The sequence below is a fragment of the Perca flavescens genome, chromosome 7 (genome assembly GCF_004354835.1).
Source record: "Perca flavescens isolate YP-PL-M2 chromosome 7, PFLA_1.0, whole genome shotgun sequence".
NCBI lineage: Eukaryota > Metazoa > Chordata > Actinopteri > Perciformes > Percidae > Perca > Perca flavescens.
In genome coordinates this window covers 2862393-2874508 of record NC_041337.1, presented here as the reverse complement: position 1 = coordinate 2874508, position 12116 = coordinate 2862393, and the positions used below count along the sequence as shown (strand labels likewise).

At 40.1% G+C, this 12116-nt stretch overlaps 1 pseudogene; it reads right to left on the bottom strand.

Annotated features, from left to right (window-relative positions):
- Nucleotides 1–1141: 1141 nt before the first annotated feature.
- On the bottom strand, nucleotides 1142–11029 carry LOC114559257 (zinc finger protein 239-like; annotated as a pseudogene).
- Between the last annotated feature and the right edge of the window lie 1087 nt (nucleotides 11030–12116).

Sequence of the window (12116 nt, the reverse complement as noted above, 5' to 3'; positions counted from 1 at the left end):
TCACTGCAGAAGCAGAAGCTGCAGGGGCGGGGCTGGCAATACCCATCGGGATTGGCCTGCGGAGGAGTGACTTCACTTACCCGTGGGCATGGTCCAGTGTGGACCTCCGCATGAGCTCAGCAGGAGATGCACTGTGCTTCAGAAGCCAGGGAACTGGAGACCTGAGACCTGCACATACACGCATACACACTTACTCTGCTCCCAGGGTGAGAACTACTCACACACACACACACACACACACACACACACACACACACACACACACACACACACACACATATACACACACACTCTTCCTCTGCTACTGTGGTGAGAACTGCTTGCTATCTCTCACTCCCTCACTCACACACACACACACACACACACACGGATCTAGGTCTACCTACATCTATAGCCATAAAGCTCTCTGATGTGATGTACACTCTGTTAGAAATGCCATGACTCTCTTCATGTCATGTCATGCCTTTTTATGTCTTGTGTAGTTTCTCAAGGTTCATGTTGGTTCTCATCTCTTCATGTCATGTCTAGTCTCTCAAGAGTTCAGTAATATAATTTTGATACCAGTTAATCCAAATTTTACAGAGACTAATTTATCTGAATTTAACAGAGTCTAGTTTGTTGCGATAAACACTGCCACCCAATGGCCGAAACATGTATTTTTTTAAGGTGGAATCAAAACTTAAGGAGAACTGGAGGCGAACGTTTCCCTACAACTTAAACTTCTTCTTACACATTGAAGCCTGCAATTCAGTGTAGTGACAGCTTTTCAGAAAACCTTAAAATATTCCACTTTTTTATTATACATGTTTGGTGTTATTTAACATTTTAATGAAATGTAAACTAATTTAAACCATTCCAACTTTTCCAACTATTATTACTGTTTCACCTTCTTCTTACGCATTAAAGCCATCTAGTTAAGCTTTAGCAATTTAGCTTTTCAGCATTCACAAGCATTTTCTGCAGGAAATGACTTTCTACTTACTTTTCAAAAGGACAGTTTTCCAAAGGAAAACTGTATGTATGTCCATGTATCTCCAGATGTGTGTTGATGTTGAATGTTTGTGATAAACTGAAGGATGATATGGAGTCATAAGAGTGTCATAAAGAAGAATACACTTGTAAAAAAGTAAGAAACTTAATGTGAAAGTTCAATTCTATTCAGTTTATTTAAGAAGAGGACAGAGCAAATTAATAAAATTGTACATTGTACATGGGTTAAAAAATGGGTTAAAAATGCCAGAATTAGCCAAAAGCTCGCAAACTTCCAACGGAATACAACCAGCTGTTCTCATGTGTCTAATCCACTGAAGAAGCATATGGAATATAAAAGATATATGTATACGTAGATGCCACATCTATGTCTATGGAGGCAGAAGGTCTATCCACAATTAAAGAAACTGTTCAGTAACACACATAACAAACTATTACTAATTACTGAAATAACAAATACTTAACCTGACACAAGCTAGCATTAGATTAATTCAGTATCAGGACAGTCACTTAAATTATTGTTAGCTTAAAAGAAGGATTCATGTTACCTTTTGTGATATTAAATTCAACGCTTTCGTTAAATATTGTAAAATATCTTTTTCATCCGTGAAATGTTATTCCATGTTGCTTTGTTTAGCATTTCTTACATGAACATCCAAAAGCAGTACAAAAATCTTTTTCTATGAGTCTTTAAGATCAGTTGTTCATTCCAAGATGGCGGCGGCACAGACGCACATTAACACGTTAACTGTTCAAGTTATTTTTTAAGCAGCAGCAGCAGACATGTTCTGATTAAAGCTTCCCATAAAGCTTCCCAGTTATGAAGATTTGCTTCTTTTCTTCATCTTAAGGGACAACAGACTAAATATTTCAGCAATTTGACATTACCTTAGTAAACAGTGATGGGACTTTTTGAATTAAGAACAAATACTCCTTTGTTGCAGCATTAGTTAAGTAGCACTAGCAGTTGAACCCTGAACTCAAAATATTTTATTACAGGAATAAAAGCTAAGTTTGAGTGGAATTAATCCCTTCAAAGGAAGGGAGCGTAATATGTGGTCGTAGCGAGGATAACGTACATGCTGTTCAGAAGATAAAGTTACTGCTGGTCAGCCTACAATGTGGAGAGAAGATCAGAATATAACAACACAGCTATCAGGGCATGAGGAGGAGGAGGCAGGAGGAAACAGCTTGGCTCTGAAACATGTTCACTACGAGGCAGTGTGAATGCGCTGGTGTCTTTTAAGGTTACTACTCTGAGAAAAAAGGTTTTCCCACATTGTTCACACCAGTACGGCTTCTCTCCAGTGTGAACGCGTCGGTGGCTTTCTAGGTTACCACTCCTAGAAAAGGTTTTACCACATAAATCACAGCTGTAAGGTTTATCTCCAGTGTGAATGCGTTGATGTGTTTTAAGGTGACTACTCTCAGAAAATGTTTCCCCACATTGTTCACACCAGTACGGCTTCTCTCCAGTGTGAACACGTTGGTGAATTTCTAGGTTACCACTCTGAGTAAAAGTTTTCCCACATTGAGCACAGCTGTACGGCGTCTCTCCAGTGTGAATCAGTTGATGTCTTTTTAGGTTACTCTGTAGTGTGAATGCGGCCCCACATTGATCACAGCTGTACGGCTTCTGTCCAGTGTGAATGCGTTGATGTTTTTTTAGGTTACTCTGTTGTATGAAAGCTGCCCCACATTGATCACAGATGTGTAGATTCTGTCCAGTGTGAACTCTCTGATGAATCTTTAAATATTTTGATGTTGTGAAGGATTTGTCACAGTGCTGACAGTGGTGACGTTTGGGTCCCTCTCCTCCTCTCCGTTTCTATACCAACAGACAAACAGAGAGAGTTAGTGAAAAACCTTCTTTAAACCCTGGACTTGCTCTCACTCACAATTTTCACTCTTCATACATCATTTATGACAAAATGAAGGAAAATATGTGCCAGTTGCAGACATGTTATTATGGAAGCAAATGTAGTCTTCATAACTTTTATAAGTTCCGAAACATTCAGAAATATTTCAGGCAAGTTGTAATCAAACAACTGTAACGCTGTAATGAAACAGTGAGAGAAAGCTTGGCAGATGATCGCGGAATGCCTGAATGTGTAAGCAGCCTAAAAATATACATTTACTGACCACAGCTCTGGACTGAAACCGTCATAATCATACCATTCAAGGAGTTAGGCTACTAATCATTTGCAGAAATTAACAGTTGTACTCTTTGCCTTAAAAGTGAGCAGAAGATAATGTTACTCAGGAAATCTTAAATTCTAAAATGTTAGAATATGATTCACTCTCTCAGTCTGTCTCTCCCTCGCTCTCGTATTGGCTAAAATATACATTTCCTAATTAACACATTAACTCCCACTGCTAGCTTTTAAGGCAAAGTTTACAGCTGTTTGTTTGTGCAAATGACAAGTGACTCCTTCAATGGTTTCAGTTAAGAGCAGTAGTTCATAAATGTATATTTTTAGACTAGCATTCAGTCAGTCCACTATTATCTGCCACTTTTGTTTTGTTTTTACAGAGGCCGAGTTTCCTTCTCTACATATTATATGTTTGCTTCCTCGTATATATGGACACAGAAAAGAAAAACACTGAAGAACTTGGACTCTGAAATCTAGAAACTATAAAGATAATTAAGTGATAAACTCAATGCACACTGTAAACATGACTGTAACAGTGTATACATCAGTTAAAAAAAAACGGCAAAATATAATGGTACAATGTAATAATATATATAAAAAACATTGAGGTGTCCTCTCCCTGTTGTTTCATGAATGTACAGTAGTCTAAAGTATAATTGTACAAGTCTCTCAAATTATAGTCCCAGTTTATTAGACAGAACTCACACTGTATGCTAAGAACGCCAAATACAATGCACATGGATACATAATATACTTGTCAAAGAATACAAAAATAAATAAATCATCTAAAAAATGTATTGGTCTCTGACCAGTCTGCCATTGTTAGAACCATTATAGAAACACGTGTATAGGACTTTATATATTATCCTTCATCACTGACTTCATTTAAAACACATTTAAAACATTATCAGCCTTTTTTATTTATCCCAACAACTGTCATACTATATTCACCATACTTCTAACAACAATATGAACACCAGTTTATTAGTCTTCATAAAGGCAATATAACAGCACCAATGACATGAATATTTATTTAAATAATGGTCCCAATGTTAAAATAATAACAGGACTTAACTGAACAGCAATATGTACCTGTTGTATTTTAATGCAGGCTAATAATAATAAGGTAAAAGCACTGCTGAGTGAACAGAAAAGGGTCCAGAATTAATAAATCCTGGCTGTTAGCCTGGTCAGGAGCAGGCTAGCTGCACAGAATAAATCTCCATGATAACTTATCTGCCTCTACTTTCGTGAAACCAAGTCAAAGCTTAATACATCCAGGATACCTGGGAAATCCCGGCCTAATCCGCTATCAAGGTTTTGTGAAATAACCCTCAGAGGCCCGTTTCAGAAAGCAGGTTTAGTGAAAACTCTTAGTTTTTTAACCCTGAGATGAGGGGAACTCTCACTCTGTTTCAGAAAGGGAGGTTAATCAAACCTGAGAGAGAGGGGTAACTCCAGCCCGTTTCAGAAAGAGAGGTAACTTAACATCAGAGTCAGTAACTATGGTAACTGAGGCTGTGAACCGAACCTGGTCGGGAGCAGGTTTTCTTCAAGAAACCGTGAGTTTCTCCTTCCTCGGACCCAGTGCTCTTTCATTTCCTCATTCATTCATTCAGTCAGTATCAGGTGCATTACTGTATAGCGTGTGTTATCTGCATGAATGAAAAAAAAGGGTTGGTTTATTAACTGTGATAGACAGACTATAAAACGTTTTTTTTTTTCAAAACATGGCATTTCCTTTTGTTGACAATCCCGTTGATGAAGAAGCTTTATGACTTTGCAGGGAGTTAAAAATACGTTAGGAGATGATATTGAGGCCCCAACTATAGATGTATTTTCATTTCCAGATAACTACCTCTTTGAGCGGTATCATTTTTCTTTCCAGTCTACCAGTTATGTAGCCAACATAACCTTATCTGTCCTCATATCGCTAACGTCAACCATCGTGGACATCCCAGCACATTCTTTGTGTCACATTCCTTTTTTTGCAAACAACAGTTTTCTTTATTATATTGGTGATAAAGAGCATATTAGTAAAGCCACTGTGTAGCAAAGCGCCGTCAGAAGAATGTGACTCGCTCTGGAACGTTTTTTAACCTGTTTTTGGACATAAACCAGTTAGAGCCATTAAAAAGGAGTTCCACAGTATTGCAGGTTAATGATGTAAACCCTTTGAAATAAAAAAATTATGAATTATAATTCTGTTAACGATGGTGCTGCGGCCTCAGAATGGGATTAATTGGTCTAGGACTTTTATAGATGATAGGTTCAATACCATTTCACCAGTAATGTACTTATGATTAAATATGATATTAATACACTATATTAGAGCTTACTCATTTACTATAGCAGCAATTTTCTCCCACGCAAATTCTCTCTCTTTTGCAGCAGCCGCTGTGTTGCTTTTTTAACGAAAAATATGTTCAAACTCACTGTATGTGCGCATGAGTATTTTCGCCGACCAGTTTGTTTGTGGTTGTTAGAATGGTGAATCGTAGTATCATGGCTCCATTCATGCTGCCTTTTTATTGTGGTGGTGCACACGCTTAACTCTGAGTGAACCTACTCTGAGTTCAGGGTTAGACTCAGAGTTTGTTAAACCTCCTTCCTGAAACGGGCCCCTGGTTTCTTTAGGAGTGACGCCGAGATCAAAAAGTGGCTATTGGTCAGCGGCATAAACCGCTCCCCTGGCGCCACTGGCCGCTCACTACACCGACCTGTGCAGGTGGTATTCCACCGGCACACCATTTAATGGCAGATGGACGTGGTAACATTAGGCAACGCTCAGTGACAAACAGTTAAGTAATTTCACATATATCCCTACAGATGTACCCAATGTATTAGCGCTAACATGACCTAACATGGCTATTGGCTTCGCTACCGTAGAGGCTTATTATGGATGTATTAACCTGCTGTAAAAGGTATTAACGTACGGTTAGTAAATGTATGCTTAGAACGGTTTTGCTTCAATTTCTTTGTTAAACCATTTGCATCCAAACTGCTGTTTTAGTATTTCTGTTTTGGTATTTGGGTCTTTCATTGGTTAATCATGAAGGCTGAGTGACCTTGCAAGGAGCACAGAATGTATCCCTGAGGGCAGAGCGCATAGTGTGGAGGAGATGCCGGGCCTGACTAGAGATAAGAAGAAAAGCCACTGATTGCATGAACCGAATAACTAACTTGACTCTCAACTCCTTTAAAAAAAGAACACATTTTCTGTACTTATGCTGAAGTGCTGTAAACTGACTCTACTTGCACAAGTAAAATAAGCTTAAAGGTCCAGTGTGCAACGGGTTTAGTTCATTATCAAAATCTGTGTTGCCCTGTGGTGGTGTGGAGGGGGTGTGGGGAGGAGGTTCAGGTGAGCAGGTAGGGAGGGACTGATTGCTACAGCTGCAGCGAGTTGTCTGATCATGTTCTCCCTTTAAAGCAGTAGTGAGCTGGAGCAAGCTTTTGATGGCCGACTGTGAGAGAGGAGACGTGGACACTGTGTGGGGAGCTGGACAGCGCAAGTTTTGCCCTCGTGACCGAGAGCCTCGGGCCAAGTGGGAGCGAGGGAGCTCCTGAACGGATTGTGGGACAATTCATTGCGAACGGATTGTGGGACAATTCATTGCTGATGCGATCCTCAAATAGAGAGCTGTGGCAAATATTCCTCCCTGTGTGTTTGTAGTTATCTACGAACAGAGGTCTACTGCAGTGGAACTGCTACATGCCCGTTCACAAACTTGTCCTTTTTCATAAATATTGTGACGTCATGAGAGGCTACACAGCTGTCAGCGGGGTGGCTCAAGTAGTGCAAGGAGACGAGGTTCAAATAATAAGGAATTTATTAAAGTTCTTGGAAGTCAATGAAAACATAACAGAATGTAGACATCTTGTTGCTCTTTAAGGGCCAACACTTCAGGGATGTCTCTTCGGCATCTTGAAATCATAATGCTCTCCCTCAGGAAAATAAACTGTTTTTCTCAGCCTTACGGTAGTCCAGGCTGCAGCTAGTGGCCAAGCCAGCAGTAAGTCCTTCCAAATGTCTCTCACGTATTTCCACAGGTGAACACTTCCAACAGTGAGTCCTTTCCACAGATAAGTCTCTCCAACTCTTTATATTCCTCATGGCAATAGTAGCACAGTGCTCTCGTCCTCCTGGGAGCCCAGCTTGGAGACCGTGTCTCCCCACCACACATAGACCTCTCTAAGTGTGTGTCTATCCCTTAAAAACCCTTCAGCTCATCAGCTCCTGATTTGTCACAGCTGTGTGGGAACATTGGCCACAGAGGGGTGGAGTTCCCGATTATACCAGCGGATGGAGCCATAGCTGTCTGTGCTTGCAGCCATCTCAGGGGGATGTAACGTCCGTCCAGGACACAGCCTCGTGACGTCACAAAATTTACCACCACCATCAATTCCAAATATTCCTAATGGCTTTAAATTTTACATTTGCACTTGCATGAACTGGGGTAGATGCTCCATATTCATGCGCTTTGTTGAAATACGTTAGCCGGTAAGGGACATACTTTTCACTGTCACTTGATAAACTCACATGTGCCGCTAATGCTGCAAATGGGTATCGTAGCTTCCCAGCCCCGGCAAGTTTGAAGCATAGGAAGAAGGAAACATGGAGGACAAATTTCAGTTCCGTTTTTCAGGAACAGGAGTCTTCTTCTTTGCCCAGAAAAAGAAAAAGGAGATTGACAAGAGCAAAAGACAGGCTTTTTGAAGCATGAAGACTACCGTGGCTGTAATACGTACTTACAACTGTGTGGCGCAAGAGAGTTGATTGCGATATATGATCTCAGCGCTAGATGGGAGAAATTCCTACACATTGGACCTTGAGAAACAACTCCAGTGACTTGATAAATAATTATCCTAACACGTACCACACTGGCATATGCCATCAGCGCCTGTGGCTGGTCGGTGTAGTGAGTGGTCAGTTCCGCCAGGGGATCCGTTTATGTTGCTGTACCACAGTGGCATATGCCATCAAATGCCGCTGTAGTGAGCAGCATGTACCACAAGGGGATTTGCTTATGCCTATACCGCCACCATAGACTGTATAATTATACATATGTTTTTATGTCTATGCTTGCCACCGTAGCCAGTCTGACTAATCAATAACAGAATGCTGGGATATGAGTGATGCTTTTGAAAGGAAAGCTACGTTAACTAAATAATTCTATATATCATTACCGAAGTACCCTAGCCTGAATTAATATTAAAACTATAGCTAACAGTATGACTAACGTTTTATATAAGATTTAAAGCTAACAACCTTAGAGCAAACTAAACTGTACTTGTTGTGGATCAGTGTCTGTCTCCCTGTCCCTGCCTGTTTTCCTGTTCCCCTTTCCCTTGTGTGTGTGTTGTCTGTGTCTGTCTCCACCAGCTTCCATGTCACTCAAGAGGATCTAGGTCAAGGGGCGTGGCCACTCTCACCTGCTCTGCTCCAGCCAGCTGCAGATCATTCCAGTTATCAACCAACAGTTATCAACCCGGGCTGTTCACCTCTTCAGCGCCAGTTCGTTGCAACCATTCTCGTGGTAACGTGGCTCTACTCTGTGCTTGAGAGACTTATCCCTGTTTTCAGTTTGGTTGTTGCCTCATTTATGCTCTGGCTCACGCATTCCTTCTCTGCTCAGATTCTGCCTCTGGACCCGCTGCTCATCAGCTTTCATCTGCCTCCTCGCTGCCTACTCACCTCGCCACTCCGCTCTCAACCAGCCATTCCACCCAGCCGTCATCTTCGCTGCCTGGCCACACACCCGCCTTCTGATCTCCGGCTTCGACCCTACCTGGAGCAGCTATCCTGGCCATCTCCCTCCTCCACTATCAAACATTGTTTCTAATAAACACTGTAAACTGCTCATCTGTGTTTGTGTTCCTGTTTCTCAGTTCTGGGTCTGACTGGAGCCTAACAGTACTTTATTATTTACACCATAATAAAATGAAAAATAAAATTACTCTTGGCATGTTTATTAGAATGTGATCACACATTCCATTATAACACTCCACATTAAGAAACATTAACCGCATAATGCATACGTATGGCATAATGTTATTTGTTATTCACAATAAGTCCACTTTGAATGAATTACATTAACGTTTTGTGGCATAAGCACAGTCTGTGGGAATAAGCCACTGTGGTAGCGAAGCCATGTTAGCTCATGTTAAGTCTAATACTTTGGGTACATCTGCAAGAATATATATAATTACCTAACTGTCATTGAGCGTTGGCTAACAACTGACCATCAGCCACTTTTAGATCTCGGCGCTACTGTTTTTTAGAGTGGTTTTTGTGTCCTGAACACTGACCTGACCATCGCTCATATCAGAGTGCGAGTCTGCTGCTCGTCTTCTGGGGATCTTGTTGCTCCGCTGCTCCGGCTGCTGGTTGTCCTCCTCCATTCCAGCAGATCTCCACTCTGGCTGCTGGACTCACTCTGGATTCTGTACAAATCAAAGCATGCAGAGATATTCAGGAGCTGCTGTCTCCTCTCATTTTCCTCACATTCACACAGAACAACAATAAAAGCTGTTAGGATAACTATCAGAGTCTTCTTCAAAGCTAGTTGACTTGCAACAAGGTATCAATTGCATGCACCTCATGAGTACAGATATTGACTGCCCATCACCCTGATCAGCTGATTTTTAAAAGCATGTTACACCCATGGTTACATAAAACACAAAGGCAGCAAACACATTCTTATCTTGCGCTTCCCCCATGATCTCCCACACATCATGCGCTTTGCCCACAGGCACTTTCTGTTCTTGCAAGATCCCTCAGTCCTTCCTTATCTGTTATGCACAGATAAAGTTGAATAACAGTTTCATGCAACAGTTTAACACACAAGCATAATAGTTTCTAACAACATTTTTTTAACAAAAGCCCCATTATTTTGTCATGTAACTGCTTTTACTATGAAAAGGCAAAATCAGGCAAATCTTCATCAGCGGTAACATAACATGACTCCTAGAAGCTAACATGAAATGTATAATGAAGCAGATTGTAGATGAGTCTAAGTGGTTCAGGTGTAGTAGCCGTCGCCACGGTGTGTTGATCAGACACAGAACTTCCCTTTCTCCAGTTTAATTAACAGTTGTGGGTGGGAGTATGTGTGGGTGGTCTACAAGGAAACATAACAAACCACAGAAAACAATTATACATATAATAAGGCTGCCATTAATAACACAGTAGTATTAATAGTACATTAATACAGTAGCTTTCAGATAATAGCACATTCATATCAATAAAAGACTATGCTATATTACTCAATGTGACAGTAAGACTAATAAACTACACTTACACTCAAACACATTATCCACTAATGCGTTGTGTATCCTTAAATACACAGTTGTATATATTTCAGATATTATAATAAACACTAAACACATTAAACTGAATGAAACACAGCTACAGAAATGATATAGACATAATGTAATATACCACTCCTTTATATGAGACAGAAAATTGCCGTGCACGTTAATAACTGAAAAAAGGAGTCACTTAAATGAAGAAAGTGCAAATACCTCTGCAACATTTCATTAAGGCATCTAGACTAGCACAATATATGAGCTATAAACTGTAACCTAACATTTTAACACAACCTTAGCTCAACAACTTAAAGCTTTCTGGTGAACAGTCATATAAATACACACATAAGGCAAATAATAAAAGCACTTACTTTTGTATCATTTACGCACACAGGTAATCCAAACTAGCTGTAAACTGTTAAACTCCATCCTCCACGAATTCTTACTGTCCACTATTCGCTCCGTTTTTCTCCTACTCTGACCCTGATAATGAACTAGCATGCATGGGGGCGAGGTCAGCTCATGCTCGGCTCATGATCCAAGCCACTCTCACTGCGGAGTCTTAAACACAGATATCCTAACGCTAACCCTAATTAAACATCAGCCCACAGAGATTCAATTAGAAGCTACACATGTACTGAGAGCTGAACACACAGATACTTTAAAAACGTCTTTCTAAAAAGACGACACTAAAATGTAGTTAAGAAAACTACAGACAGCAATGCCACAGGCCAAACAATCTGCCCGTTTCAAACAGGTATGTTTAAAACAGTGTCAGACAGCTTTAATGCTTTAAATGTCTGACACGCTTTCACAGCAGTCAGAGGAGAAACAAACTGAAACCCTTAATAATTAACTGCCAAATGGGAAGCTGGATCTTGACATTAAAGTCAAAGGAGCCATCTTTAAGTCCTCTTTAAGCTTAATCCTTTTTGGAATGCTACTCTTCCCACATACTTTTACCTCCAGACGTCATTCAATCTTTAAACTGTTCACAAAACATTTTGGCTAGCTGTTACAGTTGTATCCAGCTTCACGATATATTTTACAGTTTTTCCGTCTCTCTGTCTTTCTATCTACTTGCCTTCAAACCTTAAAATGTTCCACATCTTTCATTCATTAAAGGTAGCCTTCAATATGTAACATTTCTGCAATAAAATGTCTAAAAACGAGCATACCTATGTTATATATTTGTATGAGTTGTGTTCTTACACCATCCCAAATGTTTCCACCAAATTACAAACCCAGAGAATTTATTTTATTATTTTATTTTTGACACAGGACATTTCCTTTAGTCGCCTGTCAGTGGCATCATATAACCTTTCACCCTCTAGTTACTCGTAACTTCCGTCAAAACACGGGCACCCAGATGACATGTTCAAGAGTAAATGTAAATTATACAATGTCACAGAAAGAAATACTCTTAACTGTAATACTGCTTTTTTGCCACACAAGGCATCATTTTGTGATTAATTACATGCCACTTTGCAACACAGTAAAACAGTTATTATTAGTCAATTATTTATTGATCCATCAATCCAGCTTAACATTACTACAATGTGCTGGTTGACAAGTAGCTAACGTTAATGCTAATGCTTGGTGGGTAACATTATGAGGTTACAACATCTTTCAACACGCTCATAAAGTTATTTTTAGTATGAT